This window comes from Chamaea fasciata, unplaced genomic scaffold, assembly GCF_029207755.1.
Source record: "Chamaea fasciata isolate MVZ Bird 193981 ecotype frontalis unplaced genomic scaffold, bChaFas1.0.hap1 SCAF_1, whole genome shotgun sequence".
NCBI classification, from domain to species: Eukaryota; Metazoa; Chordata; class Aves; order Passeriformes; family Sylviidae; genus Chamaea; species Chamaea fasciata.
Window position 1 is genome coordinate 72188261 of NW_027094086.1, and position 22188 is coordinate 72210448.

At 41.0% G+C, this 22188-nt stretch overlaps 1 protein-coding gene, 1 long non-coding RNA gene and 1 other non-coding gene across 5 annotated transcripts in view; 2 read left to right on the forward strand and 1 right to left on the reverse strand.

Moving 5' to 3' along the window:
• SEMA5A (semaphorin 5A) overlaps positions 1-7476 on the reverse strand; it is a 318649-nt gene extending 311173 nt beyond the window's left edge. The window contains exon 1 of one of the 3 annotated variants that reach the window (XM_066186026.1): positions 7349-7476. The gene's annotated coding sequence lies outside the window, so the exon portion shown is untranslated. Of the gene's footprint in view, positions 1-4220; positions 4249-6810; positions 6991-7348 lie in introns of those variants that run through there. The other 2 variants (XM_066186022.1, XM_066186035.1) reach the window with 2 other exon arrangements.
• An 837-nt stretch (positions 7477-8313) lies between these two features.
• Positions 8314-12301, forward strand: LOC136302465 (uncharacterized). The gene is made up of 2 exons (XR_010724066.1): positions 8314-8436; positions 12038-12301. It is a non-coding gene; the product is annotated as an uncharacterized lncRNA (long non-coding RNA).
• Positions 11884-11952, forward strand: LOC136302784 (small nucleolar RNA SNORD123). Its single transcript, XR_010724141.1, has one exon. It is a non-coding gene; the product is annotated as a small nucleolar RNA SNORD123 (small nucleolar RNA).
• Positions 12302-22188: the final 9887 nt, after the last annotated feature.

A 22188-nucleotide genomic window follows, 5' to 3' on the forward strand; every position in this document is an offset into this window, starting at 1 on the left:
GCCTCCACAGCAAACTAGTTCTTTTTTTAGCCTTCTGGTAAAAAGAAACAATTACAACACAGCAGCTCTACAAGTGAAGCTGAAGGACAAGCTTTGTCAACAGTCACCCTATAAAAAGACTAATGTGTCCTTTTCCCAAGAGGCAGACAGCCATTGCCAGCAATGAGTTCATGGGGGTACTCTAAGAAAAATAACATGTTTGCTCAAGTTATTTTAAGAGCACTTTATGATTATGGGTTTGAGAGAAAAATATAAAGACTCAAGTTAAATATCAGGATTAAGTGTTTACCTCTAGTTCAAGATTATTTTTCTTCAAACTTTGATACTGATCTCGTTGGCCTTCAGATTAAATAAATTTGCAAAACAATCTCCCCTGACAGTTATAGATAAGTGAGCAAAAATGGAATTTTCTAATCAAAGCTACTTGCAAACTCGCTTAAAGAAAGAATACTGGAGGAAAAAATCAAGTTCCTCCACTCAGACCATTATTTTAATTTAAAACAATAGACAACAATGGCAAAAAGAATAGCAATTCAGCTTTAGAGCCCAGATCTCTTTTTGCTGTTGTTGGTAATTACACTTTTTTTTGGAACCAGCCATTAAAGCATGATGCCCAGGCTTCACTGGGCTGCCTTCTATATTAAAGATTTAACTAATGCTTAGGTAAAGAGTCTGACACCATGTGCTTAGGAAAGCAACAGAAGATAAACTGTAAAGTCCAGCAGCTTTCTTGGATAATTCAATAAAGTCTGTAAACTCTGACCAAGCCTTCCAACAGAATTACATCAGCTAGACAAGTCTCCAGAGCCCAGGGTAGCAGCATTTTCAGACTTCTACCCACACACATGAAGTTTTGCTTCCCACAAACACCAACTTCACCTCTTGCATGTCTCTAGAACTGTACACATGAACTCATGCTCCTGGCACTTAATTGTAAAAGGCTTTTGTGGCTTTCTACTATCAATTCCAACAGCATGTATCAGAATCCATTATCATTTTTCAATAGAGTAAGGTCTAGCAGACGAACTCTGGAAGACTGAACTTCAGTATTTAACATAATAATCCCCTGAATTTCCCCACTTCTGACACACTCGAGGGCAGTGCAATGAGGCATTGCCACTCAGGTACCTCACTCCTCAGGAGGTGAGTTTAGACTGCTGGTGAAGACAGGCATACAACTGTGCTCAGCCCATTTGCAGCCTCCTCAAGAGAGCTTGCTGCCTGTTATAAAGCTGACATAACAAAAAGCTGTCTGGTTACACGCTAAAACACCAAGGCAAAATCCTCCACATTTCATCGCTATTTCAGGGACTAATCAGAACTTTATTCTGCACACACAATCCTCCTCTCCCCTCCTTTCCCACCTGACAAGAGCCATCGCACACCTACACTTACACCGAAATCAGTGCCTGTGGAGTTGGTACTTCAAAGGCAAAGTTTTAAGATGATCGGTTCCCTAACACTGTTTACACTGTGATTCCACATGAATAGCTACAATAGCACAACTAAAAGGACCCAGTAGGCAATGGACTGACAGAGTCCCAAAATTTCCAAAGTGGACAACAAACTACATCAGCACTTTCTGATTCTGATGGCACAGCATTCCCCATCTATATCTGCCTGCCTTTGGGAATCACGACGTACCATGGTGTTCAGGTCACAAAGAGAAGTTGTTAATAGTGGACAGGAATTAAGAGGGTTTTCTGATTGGTTGGGTTTTTCTCAAGTATATTATGAAGTGAGAGCCAGGACATGGATTTACAGGGTCAGAAAATGACCACAACAACAACAGTACCAACATCATCTTTAGCAACTTCAGCACCACAGCTACTGATCAGGATCACAGGAGGCATTAGGCTCTTGGCCTACCCCAGGCTGATACGCCTTGAAGAGCACTATCAGAAAACTATCCAAAGCTGAAAACCCATCTTTTGGCTAAGCTAGGAGTCCTGATTTGCAGCACTGTGTAATACAACATCTGATACTACGAATAATTTTGTGTACATACTGTCTCCTAGATATTTCAGGATCATTGCTTAGGTTTAAAAAGCAACAAGGAAAGGCATGCACTGGAGCATGAGAAGCAGCTAAAATTTGGACTACACACACACAGTTTGTATGACAAGAACTAAGAAAGCAATCATTTATCCCTATTGCAAGTTCAGAGTAAGAAAGCAAGCGAGACCATCAAGAGAAGAGACCATCAGGAACTGAACTTATGCCAAGCAACGTAACAGCCCAATGACTGTGGATAATTTCTTTTCAGTCTTCAGCTTTGACTAGGACTTAGTAAAGAAGCCCTAAGACTCTGCCAGACATTGAGAGACACAAAGCAATACACATGACCTGTTGTCCTATAATTGGCAAGGTCAGGAGTTTTTCCTCAAGTAAAAGGCAAATTTGCTATCAGACAAGGTCAACAGAAATGGTTTCATCCCCTACATTTTCTCCCACAACAAGGTCATTTCAGCCATGCTCCCAGGGTGCCCTTCATAACCAGGGGAGTTTGCCAATACAAGTGTTAGTGGATTTCCAGTGAAAGCAGGTCAAAGAAATGACACGGTGAAAAAACATGTACAAACAGTGAAAGAAAAAGGCAACAGGAATTTCTGAGAGACTGTATGCTGAAGAAAACATGGTGAAGAGCAACTCCCTAATAACTTTTAAAACTACAAACAAATACTTATTCTCATGGCTTTGTCTGTAGATTTCACCAGTAACAGAAATTACTTATTCAGCAATAAGATCACTGTGGGTCAGAAAAACAGGGCCCAAAATTATTAAAATATTCTCTCCCTACCTACAGAGGCTTTATAATTAACTTTACATTAAGCATTCCTGATACCCAGTTAAAGCTAAGTCTAAAAAGAAAGCACATTTCAGTAGCATTCTAGGTTTCCAACTAGACTAGCGATTCAGAGAAGGACAACAGCACCAAAGACAGCAGCTCAATTTTGAAATTTGGAGAGAGGTGGGGAAAAGAAGTGGGAAAATCAATACAATTCACAGTACAGCCCATTTCTTCAGCCCACCCAATTCACATTATAAGCCAATCCTGCAGCCATCACACATTATCTAATTCATTCATCACATGTATTTAGTTATGCCTAAGAATATATTCCAGTATTACAAAGAGAGAGAAGAGTAAAAGGCTGTATTTCAGTATTTTCAAAGTTATAATTTCTCTTAGCTTCTCCTAAACCAAACAAATACTGTTAAATGGATGCACGTTGCTATTCATCTAGCAAGGGATTAAAAAATCAGAATATTATATGCCAAAGATTCAGAGCCGCTCAATCAACATCCCCTAAATGAAACTAATCTCCATTGGTGAGGTTGGTAACCATGAAAAGATTGACCAGTTCTGTCAGAAATTAAGATCCAACAATTCTACGGTATACTGGAGCTCAGGGATATACCCTGATTTTAAAAAGAAAAAATGGAAAAGGAATGAAAAGCTGTATTATCTGGCTATCATGCAAGAAATTTCATAACACAGATAAGCTAATAGGAGATAAGTCTGGAAATGATAGCACAGCTAAAATGCTACACAGCATTTAAACTTTCTGAACAAGTAATTCAAACTGTTGGCAAAGAAAAGATAATATTGGAAAAGATAAGTTTCAACAGTTGAGTTAAACTCAAGAGTTTCATTGCAAAGGCCTCAGTGCAGGCTATGTATCAACCCCAGTTTTCTACAACTATCACTAACAAACATCAGCTTTTTGTGAGTTTCCTGACTTTCTATAATATACTGGGACACTCGGAAATGTCTTCCAAACTCAATCTCCCCAGAGATTAATTTTATTAATATATTTATTATGTATGGCAATAAAGAGTTCATACCATACAACAGACAATTGGATTGCATCAAAGTTCCCCAGGGAAACACAAATTTGATAATGGACGCGTGAACAAATCCACTAAATGACAAAAGATTTGCATGCTTCGCACTTTGGAATATACATTCTAGCAAAAAAAAAAAACCAAGAGGACACTAATTAGACTGCACTTTGGGGATCATTAACTTGGTTTACATTTGCTACCTTCCTGACAAATGTTAACCAAATGTGCTATAGTTAGATGCAAACTGGCAAATTTCTTAAATAAATCCTAGGACATATTTATAAAGAAAACTAAAATATAAGCCCAAATATTTTTTTTTTCCCCTGAAAACTATTTGCCGTTTTAGCAACAAGAGATTTAACAGCCAACCATACCTGAAGTGCACAGCTTGGGCTGTGGCATTCCCCAGGTGTCTGTAAGAACTGCAGATAGCAGAGTGCCACCTGCCTTTCACGGGTCACAGCTGCAATGCTGCAGCCTGGAAATTAAATCCAGCCTACCACCAACAGTTGGCAAACATACCTCAAAACGGTCAGTTTGAAAAATGTTTATGGTGTTTGACAAAAACAGAACAAAATAAAAAATTTTTAAAACACAGAAAACCCCAAGAACTTGTTCTTTTGAAGCAGCTACAGCTCTGCAAAACACATTAGGAGAGAACGAACATATAGGCTGTAATGTAACATTGTTTCCAAATCAGAATGCAAATACATGCCAGAATGGATAAAAGGATGATAATAAAGAGAAACAGACTGATTAACAATAATTTGGAGAACTCTGCATTGACAAGAATGCCCATTAAACATTTCCATAAAATGATTTTACAGAAAAAGAGAAGCTCCTCAGCGCTGCTTCCTATAATTACGGCCAAAGCAATAGAAATTCATCTCAGGAGCCATAGTAACTTTAGAACACACATTACTAAACATCAAGAGCAGATCAAAATTTTATAAACCAGATGTTAAATCTAAAGCTAAATCGTATTTCACTGCTATTCAGAAGTCCACCATCACAACACACTAACCAATCACTAGACACTGCTTTACATGAAGTAGCACAGTATCAGATTTCACACACCCTCCTCCCCACTATCAACAGATCGTACTGCTAGTACACACCTACTATCAACTGATAGTAGTATCAGCAATCCACTTACGTGTCCCACAGCACAGAAATCAGACCCAGCCAGCACTGCTGATAAAAGCTGTTGCAGACCAGAGGGCAGAAACGGGTCTTGTTGCTCCTGCTCACCCCAGGAGCTCAGCTGCTCCCTTGGCTGAATTCCTGCATGCAACCTCTAACGTAAATGCCAAAATTTGCAGGAGAGTTTTGTTGTATTTCTGCAGTTCATAGATTGCAGTGTACAGTTACTCCCTGAAAAGTAATGAACTCCATTCACTTAAAATGCTGTATTTGTGCAAGACTATATCAACAGGAGTTAGAATCCACGTGGGATTCCTAAGTAGCTGGGGGAAAAGAAAGTGAAAAACAAACTACCACACAACTCTTCTGAAAACAGCAGCACTACACAGTTACCACCCTCCGCATCTCTGCCCAGCAGGAAATGAGTATAACAAACCTGCTACAACTATGTTTATGGATCATTACAAAGTGCACAGGCACTCCTACTACCTGTAAGTACTTTATGAAAGCAGCACTAGTTAGAGATTACAAGAAATGAGACACTTCAGATATTAATGCCTTCAGCTTTGTCAACCAAAACAGATCTGTTACAACATCGCGAGGAATAAACAGTACAGCTCAGAAGCCAGTGTTTACACTGCTTAGTTCAAAACAACCTCCCGAACAGAGAAGTAAACTGCCACACTCCAGAGCAAAACCTTAGCTCTCAGCAGGACTCCTCACAGCTGTTCAGCATTAAAATGAGAAAATGAGATGAATTCGTTAGTAAACGTAATAAAGTTATATTATTGGTACCTGCTGGAGAGAAAGGTGGGAACACAGCACAAAATCCAGAAATCTACAAACATCTTCCACTACACTAAGCAAAGGCCATACCTCAGCCTTTCAAGGCAGCAATACACTTTTGATTGACTATGTGTTATATATATATGACAAGAGCAAGTTCAACAATTCTAAGTCAAACTTTACTGAACTGAGTCAGCCTTATATAACAACCAGGAGACGTTCAAACTTCTAGAAGTAAGATTTGAGTGCAATTTCCACTACGAAAAGTAATCTACTTCACTCTAGCTGGGCTAGCATCACATCAGGCTTTTACATCAAAATTCAAATGAAGAGCGGCTAGTCGGCTTTCAGAAAGTAAGACCTTCAGATGCACTACCTCACGGCTCCCGGAACACGCTATCACTATAACTTTAACAACATGTTTTAGCCTTAGGATGTTTTTTACAGCTATAATCTTGAAAATTCTAACCACCTTCACAAGACTGCATGTGCCTGCATACACAGACCTCTCATGCCCGTAGTCCGGTTTGCTGAAGGAGCAGATGCACTCCCCCCAGCCCCCCCCAGGAATAACCCCGGGCAGATTATCGTTGTGTCAATCGACAATGCACACTCAGCATCTGGAACGATACAACAAACCTTAATAGTTGTCATTTATCTGGCAAGCAAGCCTCATAGAACGATAGATAGTTTACAACTGACTGAGGTGTTTCCATCTGCATCGTTGCGGAATGGTAAACTATAACTCCCACTTGAGAAAGTGCAAAAATACAGTCACGCCACAGACCGAAGACAGCCCAGTTAAACAGAACAGCGAGCATAAAAGCACATCGGGGTTTCAAATCATACCACGCGAACATCCCACTGAAAACCCACGTTTCTCAGACAACTGCCGGTGCCTTTCACGCCACTTCTACCCTCACCAGAAGATGAGCCTGAGCAAACTTCACTTGCTGAAGTGTGACAAGACTCTCCGAAACGTTCCGGAGCCAGCGGCTGCCTCTCCGCAGCCGGGGCTCAGCGACAGCAACGCACCTCACTCTCCCGGGCGAGAACGCGCACCCGCGGGCGTGAACCCGAGGGCAAGAGCGGCGCGGGGGTCCCGCTGCGCGGAGCACCCGCGGTCCGGGTGCCGGCCCCTCTGGAGATGTGGCTCCCTGTCCGTCTGTTTTTTTCCGGTCCCGAGCAAACAGCACTGCCTTCGCGGAGAACGGCCGCCCGTTCCGAAAGGCGCGGTGGACTTTCGGGGGTGGGGCCGGGCAATGCCCGAGACGGGCTCCGAGCACCGGCAGCGTTCTCCGGCACCGGAGCCCGCCGGTAGCGGCGCTCCGCCTCGCCGCCGGCTCCCCCTGCCGGCACCCTGCGCCGCTCCCGCCCGGACCCCAGCCCGCCCGGCCTCCGAGCCCCCCGGGGCGCTCGGCGGACACCGGTGCGCAGCCCCGCGGAGCCCAGCGAGGCGGCCCCGGTCACGGACAGGGCGGCCGGGAACGCACAATTGCCCGCGGAGCCCCGAGAGCGCCGCCGCCCGCAGCCTGAGCCCGGCGAGGAGGGGAGAGGGGCGGACAGGGGTTACCTGGAGGCGCCGTGGGCTGCTCGCCGCAGGCGGGCAGGCGGGCGGGCGGGAGCTCCGCCGCCGCGCTGGTGCCCGCTGCCCGCCTCACGCCGCCATGGCCGCAGCCCCGCCGAGCCGCCCGCGCTCCACTCGCTCGCACCAAGTTTGCGGCGCGGCAGCTGCGCGCCTCGCCCGGCGGCCGGACCCAGCGCCCCGCCGCGGGGGCGGAGCAGCCGCGGCCGCCCGGCCCCGGCGATACGATGCGATGCGGTGCGGTGCGGTGCGTGGCTCGGCTCGTCCCGCAGCCGGCGCTGCCCCGGGCTGGGGCGATCTCGCATTACTCCCTGCCCTCCCCCGCGCTCCCCCCTCCGGGCCAGCTGAGAAGTTGCAACTGGTTGAGATATTTGTCCTAGGGGTTTGGATTTTTTATTTCCTTTTATTCCCTAATCATCGCAGCTCACAAAAAAACATGACCTGAGGCTGCTCCTTTGCCATCAGATCTGAGCAGGGGTGCCTCAGCGCCAGTACAACTAAGCACAACAAATCCTGGCGAGCTGTAGCAAGCGACAGCAGAAGGGAGGGGAGGCGGTGGACACAGGCAGCGCCGCCGGTGCCGGGTCCGCAGGGGACCCCGGGCAGGGGAAATGTACCAAAACCGGGGAGCAGCAAATAGGGGAGACGAAGGAGAGCTGGGCGCCAGCCACTGCCCCGGGACGGAAGGGGCACGGAGCTGCCAAGCTGCACGCCCGCCGGCTCTCCGCACCCCTCTCACGCCATGCCGCAGCCGGACAGCCAGCCCCAGTGTCCTGGCCCCGCGCCTCCGGGGTTCGGCGAGGAACCGCGTAGGCAGTTGAGCCCCGCACCAGCGGCCCCGGCCCTGGGGGGGAGCGCGGGGCTGACATTGCTGCCGCCACGTAAGAGCCTCCGGCCAGTCCCTCTCCGCCCTCCCCAGTCCCCTCCCTCCCCCCATGGCACGATCGACGTGTCAGCCCCAAAAGTTCATTTCCAAGCCCTGGGAGAATCCCCTATAAAGGTCCCGGGGCGTGCGTGGGACAGTGAGACGTGGCAGTGCGGGGCTGTAGCCGGGGCGCGCAGGCATCTCCCTCCAGGTACGTGCGTTCGCATTTTTGCGCTCACCGGGTTCTCGGCGCATGCTTTTGTGTTTTGTCAGCTCACCTGTATTAAACCAGGAGGTTATTTTTGTTCATCTATGCATTGTAATTGATTTCATCAGAGTGGTTTGGTTTGGTTTTTTTATGACTGCATTTGTGCATTTCTACTACAAACTGCAGCAGAAACTGACTTTTGTTGTTCGCAGCAAGACCTCCATTTAGAAGACTAAAAGCAGTTAGAGTTTATTAAAACAAACAAAACCATGGAATTCATCCATGCTAGAGTAATCCTATAAAAGTTAGCTAATTAAAACAACTAGCATCAAAACTTATCAGCGAGCCCAATGTTGCAAATCCAAATTGCCTTAAAATTCCAACTCAAGGGACAATTTTACTTTGGCTAGGGTATAAAAGAAACTTGTTCAAGCAACAAAACATTAACAAAAGTTTGAGGTTATCATTAAAATGAAGTCCTGGAATTTGGAACATTCTTTCTGATTACTTGTTGGTATTAAAAAAAAAACCCAACCCAAACACTAAAGACTTTTTTTTTTCCCTAAAGTCACGTAACCCTGACAGTCAAGGATGTTTCCTTATTTATAACAATAGAGTTTGAGAAGCCACTACTGTAATTACTTTAATGCCTGGGGTCACTTTCTCATGTGATTTCCTTCTGATCTAGAGAATACTTGTACAGAAAATATAAGAATTCATTTTACATCTAAAAGTTGTTGTCAAAGTATGTGCAGCTATGAGATGATTCACATATCTACACTGTTAACTTCTTTGGAGTGTTATTAAGACATCTATCTTCAGATCAACAAGTCCTATACTTTTTATGTACCTCCACCTATTACAGTACATTTAGGCTTTCTTTTTAAAGGGGAGATATATTTGTTTTTCCAACTACTGTGTAAAAAAAATGAATCATCCCTACTTTATCTGTGATAAGTAAGCACTGTGTATCCAAAACCAACTGCTAGCAAAAAATGCTCCCAAAATTGTAACCTGTTGAGTGATGTCAGTTTTAGCCTCTAAAAATTCCTCTACAGTTTGGCTATGAAACAGTAAGCATATAAGTAAAAAATAAACAAAACCCCCAAACTCACCACCAAGATTTATTTATATCTTTATATCATACTGTGTTAACAACATACAGTACCTTCAAAGAAAAATTCCACTGGAATCATATTGACTCTATATCACACACAGAGCATTTAAGTAATGCACTTTATAGTTTTATACCAGTTTCATGGAAGAGCTGTCATGATGTCAATGCCTAATTTAATTTTATTTTAAAAACTCAAGGGCAAAGACGTCTGTGAGATTAACCATGTTTGAAATAAAGGTACAAAACAGAACATTTTTAACGTTACTTGTAACTCTGTGCTATGTCTAAGTTATAGAGTTGAAACAGATGAGTAGAGTGAGTGAGCCTAGCAATTTTAGGTGATGCAATCCCCAGATGTACCGTTGCAAGTAGGGGCTGAGGGTTTTTTGTTTCTTCACAAGTTGCACAGTGGTGTCTCAATCCTAGGCTAAGCCTCAGTGTGTTAGTATATCCAAAATAAATAAGGATATTCTAATATAATCTAGGAATATGATGCTAAGGGCAAGGAAGAAAGCAGCAGAAGAAGCTCTGCTACGCTGTCTGATTTAAAGAAGGGAAAAACAAAAAAAACCTCTCAGAAGACCAAGTCCATTGCATCCAGGTTTTCTTCCAGTATGGAGCTCGTCCTCCACCTCCTATTTTCCTGACATTGTATTTCTCACTGTTAGTTATTTTTGATCTCTCCTTCCAACAAAATAGAGCCCAGCATAGTAAGGCATGGCAGCATGTGGAAGCAGTGAAGGTACTGCAGTTGGAAGGGGAAAGGCTGCACAGCACCTTCAGGCTTTTGGCCAGTTTGGTTGGAAGCCAGATTTCAGCTCATTCCTGTGGTGGCAGGATATAAGGAGTGTTAGAAAGCAGGGAAGGGGGTGGATTTCCATCTGTTTAGGTGGGAAAGTCAGTATAAGGGAAGGCCTGTCTTCACATTACCCATCAAAAGCACCTTGGATAGTAAGCATCTCTTTCACCATTTAGAAAAACAAAGTCAGATACAGTAAATTGGAAGTTTAGGTTGGGTTAAATAAACAAAAACAAAACAAAACAAAAAAAAAAAAAAAAAAGAAAAAAAAAAAAGAAAACTGAACCTTGAGTTATGCTTCCATCGTAGGGAAAGGACTTTGCTTACTTCATGATCAAAGTGTTTATTACCACTGCATGTTGCTTTTTCCAGACGATTGAAAACATTAGTCATTTTTGTTTAATTCACGAGAAACAGGCAGAGAAAAACTTTGAAGTCTCACAGTTAATTGCTTACTTTTGTGTTTTTTAACCACATCATTTATTACTGAGGAGAAACCCTACTGATGACCAGAGCCTTTCCGGAGCAGACCAGGCAGGAGAAGGGTGTATACAAACAAGCACCATTTCTTGAATCAATGCTTGAGAACAGAGAGCTTGTGCAGCCTGGTGTCTTGAATTTACCTGTTTTACACGACATTGTTGAAATACCTAATAATCAGATCTACATTACTCTTTCTTTCTTCTTTCCCACTGAGATTCAGAAAAGTATTTGCCCTGCTGCATTTGAGTTGACCGAGCCCTTAACATTCCCACCTGCATGGAGCAACATCATCTTGCAAGGCTGGATCATTACAAGTCTGCCATGTTTAAATGCCAGGGACTTGTGATGTTGGTATGGGTAAAAAGAGGAATGACATCTTCATCCCAAGAAAGGAGATGACCCAAAGGATTTAAGTTTGTCATCCTCATCCTCAGATGGGTCTGGTAGGGAAGAACACTGTTAAAAATCAGGCCAGGAAAGGCTGTAGCTGTGTGTGCCCAGTAGCAGACACAGGGCAAGGTCAGACTGAGCATCACTTTAACTGTCTTAATAAAAGACACCATTGCAATTCTTCATTTAAATAATAGGGAAGTAAATGTCAATAGTTACAAACTTTGTTGTTTTCCATTAAGTTACTGTTTCATTCTATATTCAGTATTTAAAGGTTAAGCTGACTGGTCTCCATAATATCCGTGAATTAGAAAAAGCTAGGTGAGAGTCTAAAACTTGCCTTTGAGAACTATACATTCTTCTAATGAGTTTATATTTACTATTTGTGATCAAAGGATAATACAGTAATATTTCTCATTCTTTCTATTATTAAAACTCTTTATAAACAAAATGGTTTATTTTCATGAATGCATAAGATATTTTCAACACAGCTATATAAATAAATGTGCAACTTACATTTATAAATCTGTGACCTAATTTTTAGTAATTGCTGCTTTCTTTCCATTAAAGTCTCTGACAGATAAGGCCGTTAAAGAAGTTATGATATGAGTTCTAAATAAGAGCCATCTAACTTCAAGTCCCTAAAAGCAGTTAGATATTTGGTGAAAATGATGACTTCTTGGGTACTGATTCATATGATCTGAAAATGCCATCCATTTCCTGATTCACCTTCATATCTTCTCCAGGAAAAAAAAAAATTACAATGAATACTGTCAATCAGACAATTTTTATGTGTCTGTTTTTCTATCTTTCAGCCAATTCCCTGAACTGCTACTTTCAAAATGAAGAGGAAGATAGGAGTGGGAATGAAGAACGCCTTGGAGAAATCCAGTCATAAAGTTTGAGGAGTAGAAATAATAGGAAATATTAATAACTCTGGTCTCTTACATAGGTCAGAATTTAGGCTGAAATGATGTAAAGTTACAAACCTGAGACATAAGGGCTATTGAATTAGAATCAAGATTCACAGATTTTTTAAAATTAATATATAATAAAAATATTTGCTTTTTTCCCCTTTATTTTGGAAGGTAATATATTCTGCTGCCTTAGACAACTTTCTTATATAGACTAATTTAAGTTTCCATTTTTGGGTGATATTTGCCCCAAGACAGCTCTTCAAACTAAGCCAGATATTAGCAATCCATGAGTTGTTTCTCTCTGTCTGCTTGTCCCTAATCATTAACATTGAATTCCTGTGTTACTACATCACCCAGCAGTACAAGTGGAATTTGAATAGAGAGTACACACAAACACACCACACACACATATATATAAATATATATGACTTTCTAACTGCCAAGAAGTCTAAAACACAGGATGTGAAGCTCATCTAGAGTTCAGTTTTTTGCTGGCCTTTTTGGGGATGAGTGGATAGTGAGGATACTTGGCATAAGTCCTGCTTTCGTAGAATTAGATCTTTGCAATTTCTAAAAGGAATTTTAACCAGCTGTGAAGTCCTCATGACTCAGACATCATTTCTGTGGCACTGATCTAGCACTAGGAGCCCTACAGCAAGCTTACCAAGTGGTGGTGAAATTGTCCATGCTATTTAATTTAATTTAATAGTAAATTTTCGAGTTAGGCCAACATCTAAGTCACTTTTAAAAAGTGATTTATCTAGATTAGTGCAAACCTCTGTATGAACCTTATTGTTTTGCTTTGAGCAAAACAATAAATCCACTGAAAAATGCATGTTAATTAAATAGACATTAACAAGAAAAAAAGAGACTAATCAGTAATAGGTTTTCTTATAAAGAGTGTAACTGTCTTAAATGAGAGTTCATTTACCCCTTTAGTTAGGCACAGACAGCATATTTATGTGACCAAGATCTCACTTGCTCTCTGCCTTTTCACTCTCTAAGACTGACAGTGAACACAATAAGGTAGATGTACTTGTCAAGAGGGGTTTTGTAAGAAGAGAGTCAGCATCTTAACAAGCTGTGTGACATACTGTACGCATTTTTCCAGCCATGCACTTCCTGTCAGACCATTTGATAGAAGCAATAAAAGTTACAAGTCTAGTTCAAGTGATATTTTCCTCAGTTGCTCCTACACTGTGTTCAGTTGCCTGTTAGGAAAGAACTAGATGGTGTTGTTTAGACCCAGTCTTTGTAATCTGGAATTGGTACAGAGCAAAATGCTTAACAACTTGAAAGTGGCTATAGAAGCAGTAGTAGTCAATGACAAAAGAGAAAATAAATTAAAGACTAGTGAGTGTTTGTTACTGAGAAATAAAAGCAAGTAACCAAGACACATGTACACAAACACACACTCTGCAAACCCTACTGAATTGAGTTACTTTGAGGATTTTACTCAGGCACTAAAGCACCCGCCTCACAGTCTGGTCTTCTGCTTTGTTGCTAGTTTAACTCAGGCCAGACTAGAGCAATGAGAGTATAAGGAGATACCTATGTCTTTCTCGACTTGAAAAGAAGCCCAGACCACTGTTCTACAAAGTTTTTGTGCATCTTGGTGTCACTTGAGAATTTACCAAGTGTCATTTTTTTAATGTATTTCAAAAGTTTCCTGTAAGCTCTACCAAAAATCTGTTAAGAATCTGTGTTGAGCTGAACTCTCTGCTGTCAAACTTTAAGCGTTCATTTTGTGCTCTGTCCCATAGTGATCCCCAAACTAGAGATCCCACCGTTTCCCAAAAAGCTGTGAGCTTTGCTGGCAGAGTAAAGCACATGCATTTATTGCAGACAGACCATTTAAAAGTGCACAGCTATTTTCTGCTGTGAGTTGGTTTTTCCATTCTTGTATATATTTATCAGCCTTCATTGTGACATTGTCAGTTCAGGGTCTAAGCAAGGTTATATTCCATAATGAACAAAAATTGGAAGTAGTAGCACTGCAAGATAATGGAAATAGGGTCATTTGGTGATACTAATTTCAGTTGCATTGGGTTCTCATGGCAAGGTTCTGGTAGTGGAGAGGCTACAGGAGTGGCTTCTCTAAGAAACTACTAGAAGCTTCCCTCAAGAGCCAATGCCAGGTGGCTTTAAGATAGAAATGCTACTGGCCAGGGCTGAGCCCAGCAGTGAAGGTGGTGCACCTCTGGGATGTAATATTTAATAGAGAAAGAAGTTCCTGCACAAAAGTTATTATGGCCAGAGAAGAGAGGAGCAAGAATACATGAGAGCAACAGCCCTGCAGACACCAAGGTGGATGAGAAAGGAGAGGGAGGAGGTGCTCCAGGTGCTGGAGCTGAGATTCCCCTGCAGCCAGTGGAGGTCCACAGGGAAGCAGAAATTCACCTGCAGGCCCTGGAGGGCCCCATCCCAGAACAAGGGGATGTCCAGAGGAGGCTGTGACCCCATGGGAAGCCCATGCTGGAGCAGGCTTATGGCAGGACCTGTGGGCCCATGGAGAAAGAGGCTCACACTGGAACAGGTCTTTTGACAGAACTTGTGACCCCTGTGGGGTGTCACTGGAGCAGCTTGTTCCTGAAGGGCTGGAAAGGACTCATACTGAAGTAGTTTGTGAAGAACTGCAGCCTATGGGATGGACTCATGTTGTACATGTCCATGGAGGACTGTCTCCCTACAGTAGAGCAGGGGAAGGACTCCTCTCCCTGAGGAGCAAGTGGCATGACAAACAGCATGTCCTGAACTGTGTCACCCCCTTTCCCTATCTTCCTGCACTGCTGGGGTGCCGTATAAAATTCGGAATAAAGTTGAGCCCAGGAAGGAGGGAGTGGTGGGTGGAAGGTGTTTTTAGGGTTTGTTTTACTTCTTGTTATGCTACTCTTACTTTGCTTGGCAACAATAAGTAATAAGGAGTTCAGTTAATTTCCCAAAGCTGTGTCACCTGTGACAGCAATGAGTGAGTGATCTCTCCCTGCACTTAGTCCTTATCTCAACCCATGAGCCCTTCATTATATTTTTTCTCCCCTGCCCACCTGAGAAGGGGAGTGACAGAGTGGCTTTGGTGCATACCCACTGACTAGCTAGGGTCAGATCACCCACTGTTACTACCTAACGTTTGAGTGCTTAACTTACTGTCTTCAGCAAATAATTAGTCTTCTGTAAAGTATAAGTTCAGTTATTAAATATGTAGCCCTCTTATTCCTCTCCATAGCCTTAAAACTCTGTAGTTATTGAAATTATTTAAATCAGAAGTTAAGTCAGAAGTTAAAAATCGTGTAAAAAGTACTTTTTCTTTGCATTTTGCATAATAAAAACCGCTTTATTAAAAACATTGCATAATAATTATTTCATTGGGCACACTGAAAACTTGTAGGATGTTTTTCTTCAGAAGGGAGCACCTAGCCTGAGTCTGCTCTAGGAAGCCAGAATCTGGTTTTTGAAACCTGAAGTTTCATAAATTAGCCTCATTGCAGAACACTCAAGGAGGAGGAAAGATGTGTAGACATGCTATCGAAGAGAAAAAAACCCACTATTTTTTGCAGTTAGGTCAAGGTCCAGTTCAATTACTAAGTGGTTTTACTACTGATTCAGACTTGGGGGTTCATTAAAGTTGAGAGGAAGGAGACCAAAGCTCATGTTAGCCTTGTAAGTCCAGTGTCATGCTTTAAATAATACCAGAAGATAACAAAAGGAGATCAAGGGCTAATCTCTACACACCTTGAAGTGCCTCTTGTCTCTAATGGACAGTCTCAGTCCAGAAGCTGAGGCTGGTGAGGGGATTGTTGTGCGCACTGATGCTGCTGCATAAACAAAATAAGGCTGTTCACTGTTTGTTCTTCCATCAGCCATATGTTTACAAAGAATTCAAAGGCTAAAATTTTAAAAATAGTTGTAGCACGACAAAACTGTTAATGAAATAGTTTGCATAAAAATTTCAGATTTCAGTCGGGTTTGTCAGTGGGAGATAGAGATTCTAGTTAAAAATTAAAAAGACAAGAGTGAGTAAAGGAAGAAATATGCAGGAGCTACATGGGCAATGCTATCTCCTTTGTTGTAATAATCACTTTCTTGTACTATCAAAAATGAAGGCATCAATAATAGGACTCAGTTGAGAAATGGAAAAAAGTACTTGAATTATCCTGAGAAAAAAATAACATTCATGCAACTGCAACCCAAAGCCTCCATGTCTGCCAACATCCTTGACTTTTCACAAAAATAGGCTATGTTTTATGTCCCAAAGACACAGCAACTTGGACCAGGAGATAAAAACTAATTCAAATTTTAAGGACTTTTCTGAGAGAAAGTCTCCCCAAAGCTGTTCATTTTGGGTAAAAGTGAAACTAGCACAAGGGAAGAGACATATTCATTCCAAAGTGTGTATGTATGCATGGGACTATAACAAGCAGTCACTCAACATGGTAGACAATTGGCAGTTTCTGGTGATAGCATGATAAATAATGTAACCAAAAAATAAAAAATCTGACACATATTCATTAGTATCAGCTCCTGGGAGAGTTTTACATGGGACAGAAGCACATGTAATGTCACAGCAGCTGTACATGGAAGCAAGAACCTCTGTGGAAAGATAAGTGAAGACTGTTTTCCCTCAGCTGTCTCTTATGTCTGAATGGTGGCATTCTCAGCTCCTCCTGCTTTCCATACCCTGGAAGAGGTGTGAATGAACTATGGTCCTCCATCCCTCATGATCTTGGTGCTTCCACCATGTCCTCTGGCATCTTAGAGAAAATAAGCACAGACCAGCACCCCTAGACATATGGTATAATCGATTTTATTGCCTTTTTACTTGTCCAGGTTGTTCAGTAAAGGACCTCAGGTTTTGTCTGAAGTTTTCTAGATTATTCACATTCTTACTTCTTTTGTTTGAGGGAGGAAACTGGAGAGATGTTCTATTATTTGAGGGAAAAATTGTATGAACTGGAAAAATTCTGTATGATCATAAACACTTTCACTCTGCTGCTGTGATCAAAAAGCAATGTGAATGGACAGAATGCTGCAGTTTTATCATTTCATTTCACACTGTTTGAGGAAGTTAATTTCCAAACAATTTTACTCAACATTTAATGGGCTTTCCCAAGTTCAGCAGACATGAAGGTGCCATCAGGAATGCCCTAGATATTCTTTACGGCAGATTGTCAGGCAAAGCCTCCCACTTGGCTGATTGAACAGGATTGTTCTTCACTAGATGCAGTAAGAACACCTGTAAGCATTCTGAAGTTTTGTTCAACAGCTAATACTTGGAAAATATTATTTTTTCTGACTTGAGTGGGAGCAAGAATGGGTTGTAGAATGTCTGGGTTGATACAACAAAGAGCCTTTTAAGGAAATGAAGTGCCTGCAATTTTCTTGCACACCAGTGGAATTTGCAATTAGGGGAAACCTTATAGATAATATAAATAAATAGAGCTCAAAATTCCTGCTGTGTTTAGTAGCATCTTGCAGTACACTGCGACTCTTAAAAGTAACACAGCATGAAAAGTATCCTTTAAACCTGAATCAATTATATTCTACTTGGAACTCCCTATGAAGAACCGCACAAGCCAAAATTCAAATGCATATTCTGTATAGCAAATACAACTGAAAAATCAGCAGGGGGGAACTTAGACTGTGCCAAAATACTCCTTGGATTTGTTAGTTGAGATCGTGACAGAAAACAAAAATTGAGTCTTTTTATTTTAAATTATGGCTTTCCTTTCAGTTCTCAAATTCAGATCAATCATCAGAAAATACAGATAACTCACGTATATCCTATGTGGCCTAACTGTTCAACATCAGGAGTACTGGGGGTTTTTATCTATTTAAGAGCACTGCAATACTGGTTACTGCTGATAATGTGTTGTCATCTACAAATACCATACCTGAGGAAACCACAGAGTTTATAACTCTGTGTATTTACTCCGTGGTTAGCACAACAGGACTCTGGTTTCATTTGGATCTACCAATGGCATTAATGTTATAGCAAAAAAAAATCAATTACAGTCCTTCTGTTTGACAGAAAGTTACACACTGTGATTTTCTGTGGAGGCTGCTACAGATAAACTCTGCAAACCTTATGAGAAAAAAAGCCAAAGCTGTTCAGCTATTATAATCAGATACTGAGATCTGAGAATCCCTTAACACTGCCAAGACCTAGGAATGGAGTGTCTAACTATATCTGATCAAAATATCCTTAAGGGCATATTTGGTTTCTCAGAAAGTAATTACCTAACAAATATACACCTTTCCTTGGAATTTATTGTCTTCTTTTTCTTATAACTCCCTTCCTTGTGACTGGAAGTGCTGAAGAACAAGAGTTGCTGATTGTTTTGAGGGTTTTTTTCTGGTAACATTATAAATGAAAATGCATTTTACTAAATCCTGTGGAAATGTAATTTGTTATGTCACAGCAATCACTCAGCATGTGTACAGCTGGGTTTGATGATACCAAACCCTGCTTGTTATAAAACCAGTATCAATGGCTTCAAGGAAGGAAGGGTAAATGAAGAAAGACTGATGGCTTGGGGGCTCAAACTAGTTTGGGTCATCAGGAGCTAAAAGGGAATGTTTTAACTTGCCAATGAATTGCTATTCCAGTGCCAAGGCAGAGGAGTAGAGGCCAAATTAGCATGTCATATCTCATTTCAAACACATTCCCTTTTACCAAAGTCCTTTTGACTATTTTAAAATAGAGAAGGGGGGAAATATTGTGCTATGTATATATCATTTAAAGCATTTTCTAAAAAGATTAGTAAGAGCATAACAAGAAATTCTGGATTTTCAATGGAGCTTGTCATGGGACAACTTCAATTCCACCCACTTGAAATAAAGCAGTACAGCACTTCCAAAAATTCATCAATACCCCACTTGTTTATGTTAGTTCAATTCAAGGTGACCTGATTAGAAAAGCTTCATCTTGGAAAAAAAAACAAGAGGCTTGCAACCACTGTCTGGATCGAAACAGAAAAACTTTTATCCCTCCAAATGTTTGTTATTGCTATCTTAACACTGAATACACAGTGAAAGCACAACAGATCCAACACGAACAAGGCTGACTCCACCAGCATCCCACCAATGCTGGACCAGGAGCTCAGATAGTGCTGTTGCTCCGGATCCACTTTTTATGCTGATCTCTAAACAACTGTTGAACAAGCATAAAACAAACTGCAAGTTCTTCAGTAGATATTAATAAGCAAGAACAACATTCAACAAGAATCATAACTGTCTTCAAATCTCACCCTATGGCATCTCCTGATTTTGTCTGATAGCTGGGAGAACACAGACTCTGAGTTCAGCTCCACAGTAGAGAACCAAGAACAAAGAAGGAAAGCTGGAAATGCTTCACAGAATTTATTCACCAGCGTGGGTGCTTCCTTTTTTTAGCCCTGTTTTTCTTTAGGGCTGGAGGATTGTTTGGTACAAAGAAAAAATAATTTAAAGAGAAGCAGTGATTAAAAGCAAACAGATGAGGAAAAGCAAGAGGATTGAAAAAAAGAAAAAAAAAAAACAAACGCTGAAGGCTAAGGAAAAAAAGAAAAGGCAAAATTATGTTGCCTTTCATTGTGTCAATCGAATAGTAAAAGTTTCCTCAGTACTATGCCTGAAATCCACCCACATTTTGCCAAACAGCATTCAGATCGTCCCTCCACCCAGAGCACTCAAATTCTTTAGTGTAAGAGATGGAATAGGGCAATGGTCTATCTAGCCTAATTAACCTGTCTCTGATGGTCGCCCATATGAGATTCTTAAGGAGTTAAGCAAGGCAAGCATACAGCTCCCCAGCAGTGATTAATGGCTTACGGACATCCAGTAATGCAGGATCTCAGTATATTCCTGCAGTCCTTCATAGACCTATGTTTCCAAAATTTCTTCCATCGCTGATGCATCTACAGCCTCTTAGGCTGAAGAATGTCACAGCTGAGGTGTGCTTTGAAAGGGTGCACTCCCTTTTGTTTTGAACAGCTTCCCACCTAGTTTTCCTCATCTTTGTATCATAAGGCAAAGTGATTAGTCATTACCTATTTGCCCTCTCCAGACCACATACAATTCTCTGAATCTCAATTTTCTGTCTGTCCTGACACAGGAGGAATCAAAAGTGTAAACAGCCTTTTAGGCTTATGCATGCTATGAATTTGCAGAGTACCAAACCTCAGATAGAAGCAATAGGAGATTATCTTGGTTGCTGTCTATCCTTTTCTACTGATTCCTAGCATTCAGTGCCTATTTTGACCACCACTGAGATTTGAGCTGATATTTTCACAAAAGTAGCTATAGAAATTCCAGTATCTTGTTCCTGAGTGACAACAGCAAGTTCAGAATCCATCACTCTTGTGAAGTTAGGATTGCTTCCTCCTCTGTGTGTTCCATTATAGTTGCATACATGCAATTTCACCTCCTCTCTTATCATTCATTCACTCCACATTCTGAGGTCTTCCTGCAGAATTTGTTGTTGCTCTTCATCTTTGCTACCCAAAATAACTCCATATCATCTGTATGTCCTTAAGTACCTCTTCCAGTACACGAAGAATAACAGATGAATTTTTATCAGATTGTATTAAACATAAAAGCTAAAATTGCAAGCACTTGAGAAAAAATGCAACAAAATGCTATGCCTACAAATGAAAGCAGCATTCCACTGATCTTTGGTGGAGTTGGAGAAAGCCTACAAAACTTGTGATGACCACCTTTACACAGAGAGTTTTGGTTTCCAAACAATTTTCTTCAACTTGGATTATTTCTTTGATCAGTCAGAATGTAAGAGACTATTGCCAATTCAGTTTGAAGTGACCATTTTGTGCCACAAGTTTAAGATCTGATGATGAATACTGACAAGAGCTTTTTGAGTTTGGTGTTTTGACAAGGAAATATAAGCCAGAAGTACAATTGGTGTTTACAACAATGGTCAGTCAGTGAATCTGGTTATTTCTAGAGCTCTGCTGAGGTTACTGAGGAGCTGCAAGTAGTACAATGACAGAACTGACCAGTGGAAACAATTAAGTGTGAATGCACAGTGCCAGACCAGCTCACAGCTTGCAGCTCATTTCAGCTTCTGATTACAGCTACAACTGGCCACAATTCGAAACAAGTAAGGAACACATAATATAATGCTTTTGGTCAATGTCTGCTAAATATTAAAATTTCAGACACCCTTACCTCATAGATAATAGGTTGGCATTTCCCCACTTTTTTCTTCATTTTAACAAAGCAAATAATATGAGTTAATTTAGATAAAAATACAATTTCCAAGGTCCCTTCTGTACTATCTGAGGTAAATAAGGAAAAATAATTGAAGACGTCATGATGAAAAAAATAGTGGATAAAAAAATAATTGGTTTTTTTTTGAAAAACTTAGATAAATTCTTTGTGTAATAAACCTCTCTGGCTTTTGAATACATTGAAAAAATTTGGCATAAATCTTTACAAACAAAACAAGAAACATAAAGAGTTGTAAAAAATTAGAAGAAAACAGAATATTGATGAAAACAATCAGAAAAACAGGATTAACATCCCTTCAAGGCATTGGATTATCTTCTTATAATTCCTATATTCAGGGATTCAGTTAATGAGTATGAAAGTGTGACTGGGTCATTTTTTCCAGTAGATACAGTGGGTTACCGCTGTCTTCATTTCCTTCCCCATTATTCTGAGATTTAAGAAAAAATCCATACAGACTTGGGAGTCAAGTTCTATGTTTAACAAGTAGTCAGAGGACAAGTCTTGGCTTTTAGGAGAGTTGTTCCCTTTTATCAGTTTCATTTATTGTGGCCTCTGTGGAAGAGTTGTGGCTCTTCATACTGTAAAGGCTCCAGCAATTTATACATCAGTCATGATGTAACAGGCTTCTAACACCACTGTTTCAGGCTACAAAGTTTTTTATGAATAAATAGGAGTGCCACAGAAAATACCCACACATATCCTGGTCACAGTTCTTCAATGTTCAAAGAATTTTTATATCCAATCTTATGAAACTTATAAAACTCTCTATCTTATCCATCAAGTGTCTTATCAAAATTAAAACCATAACACAATGAATAAATTGAGAA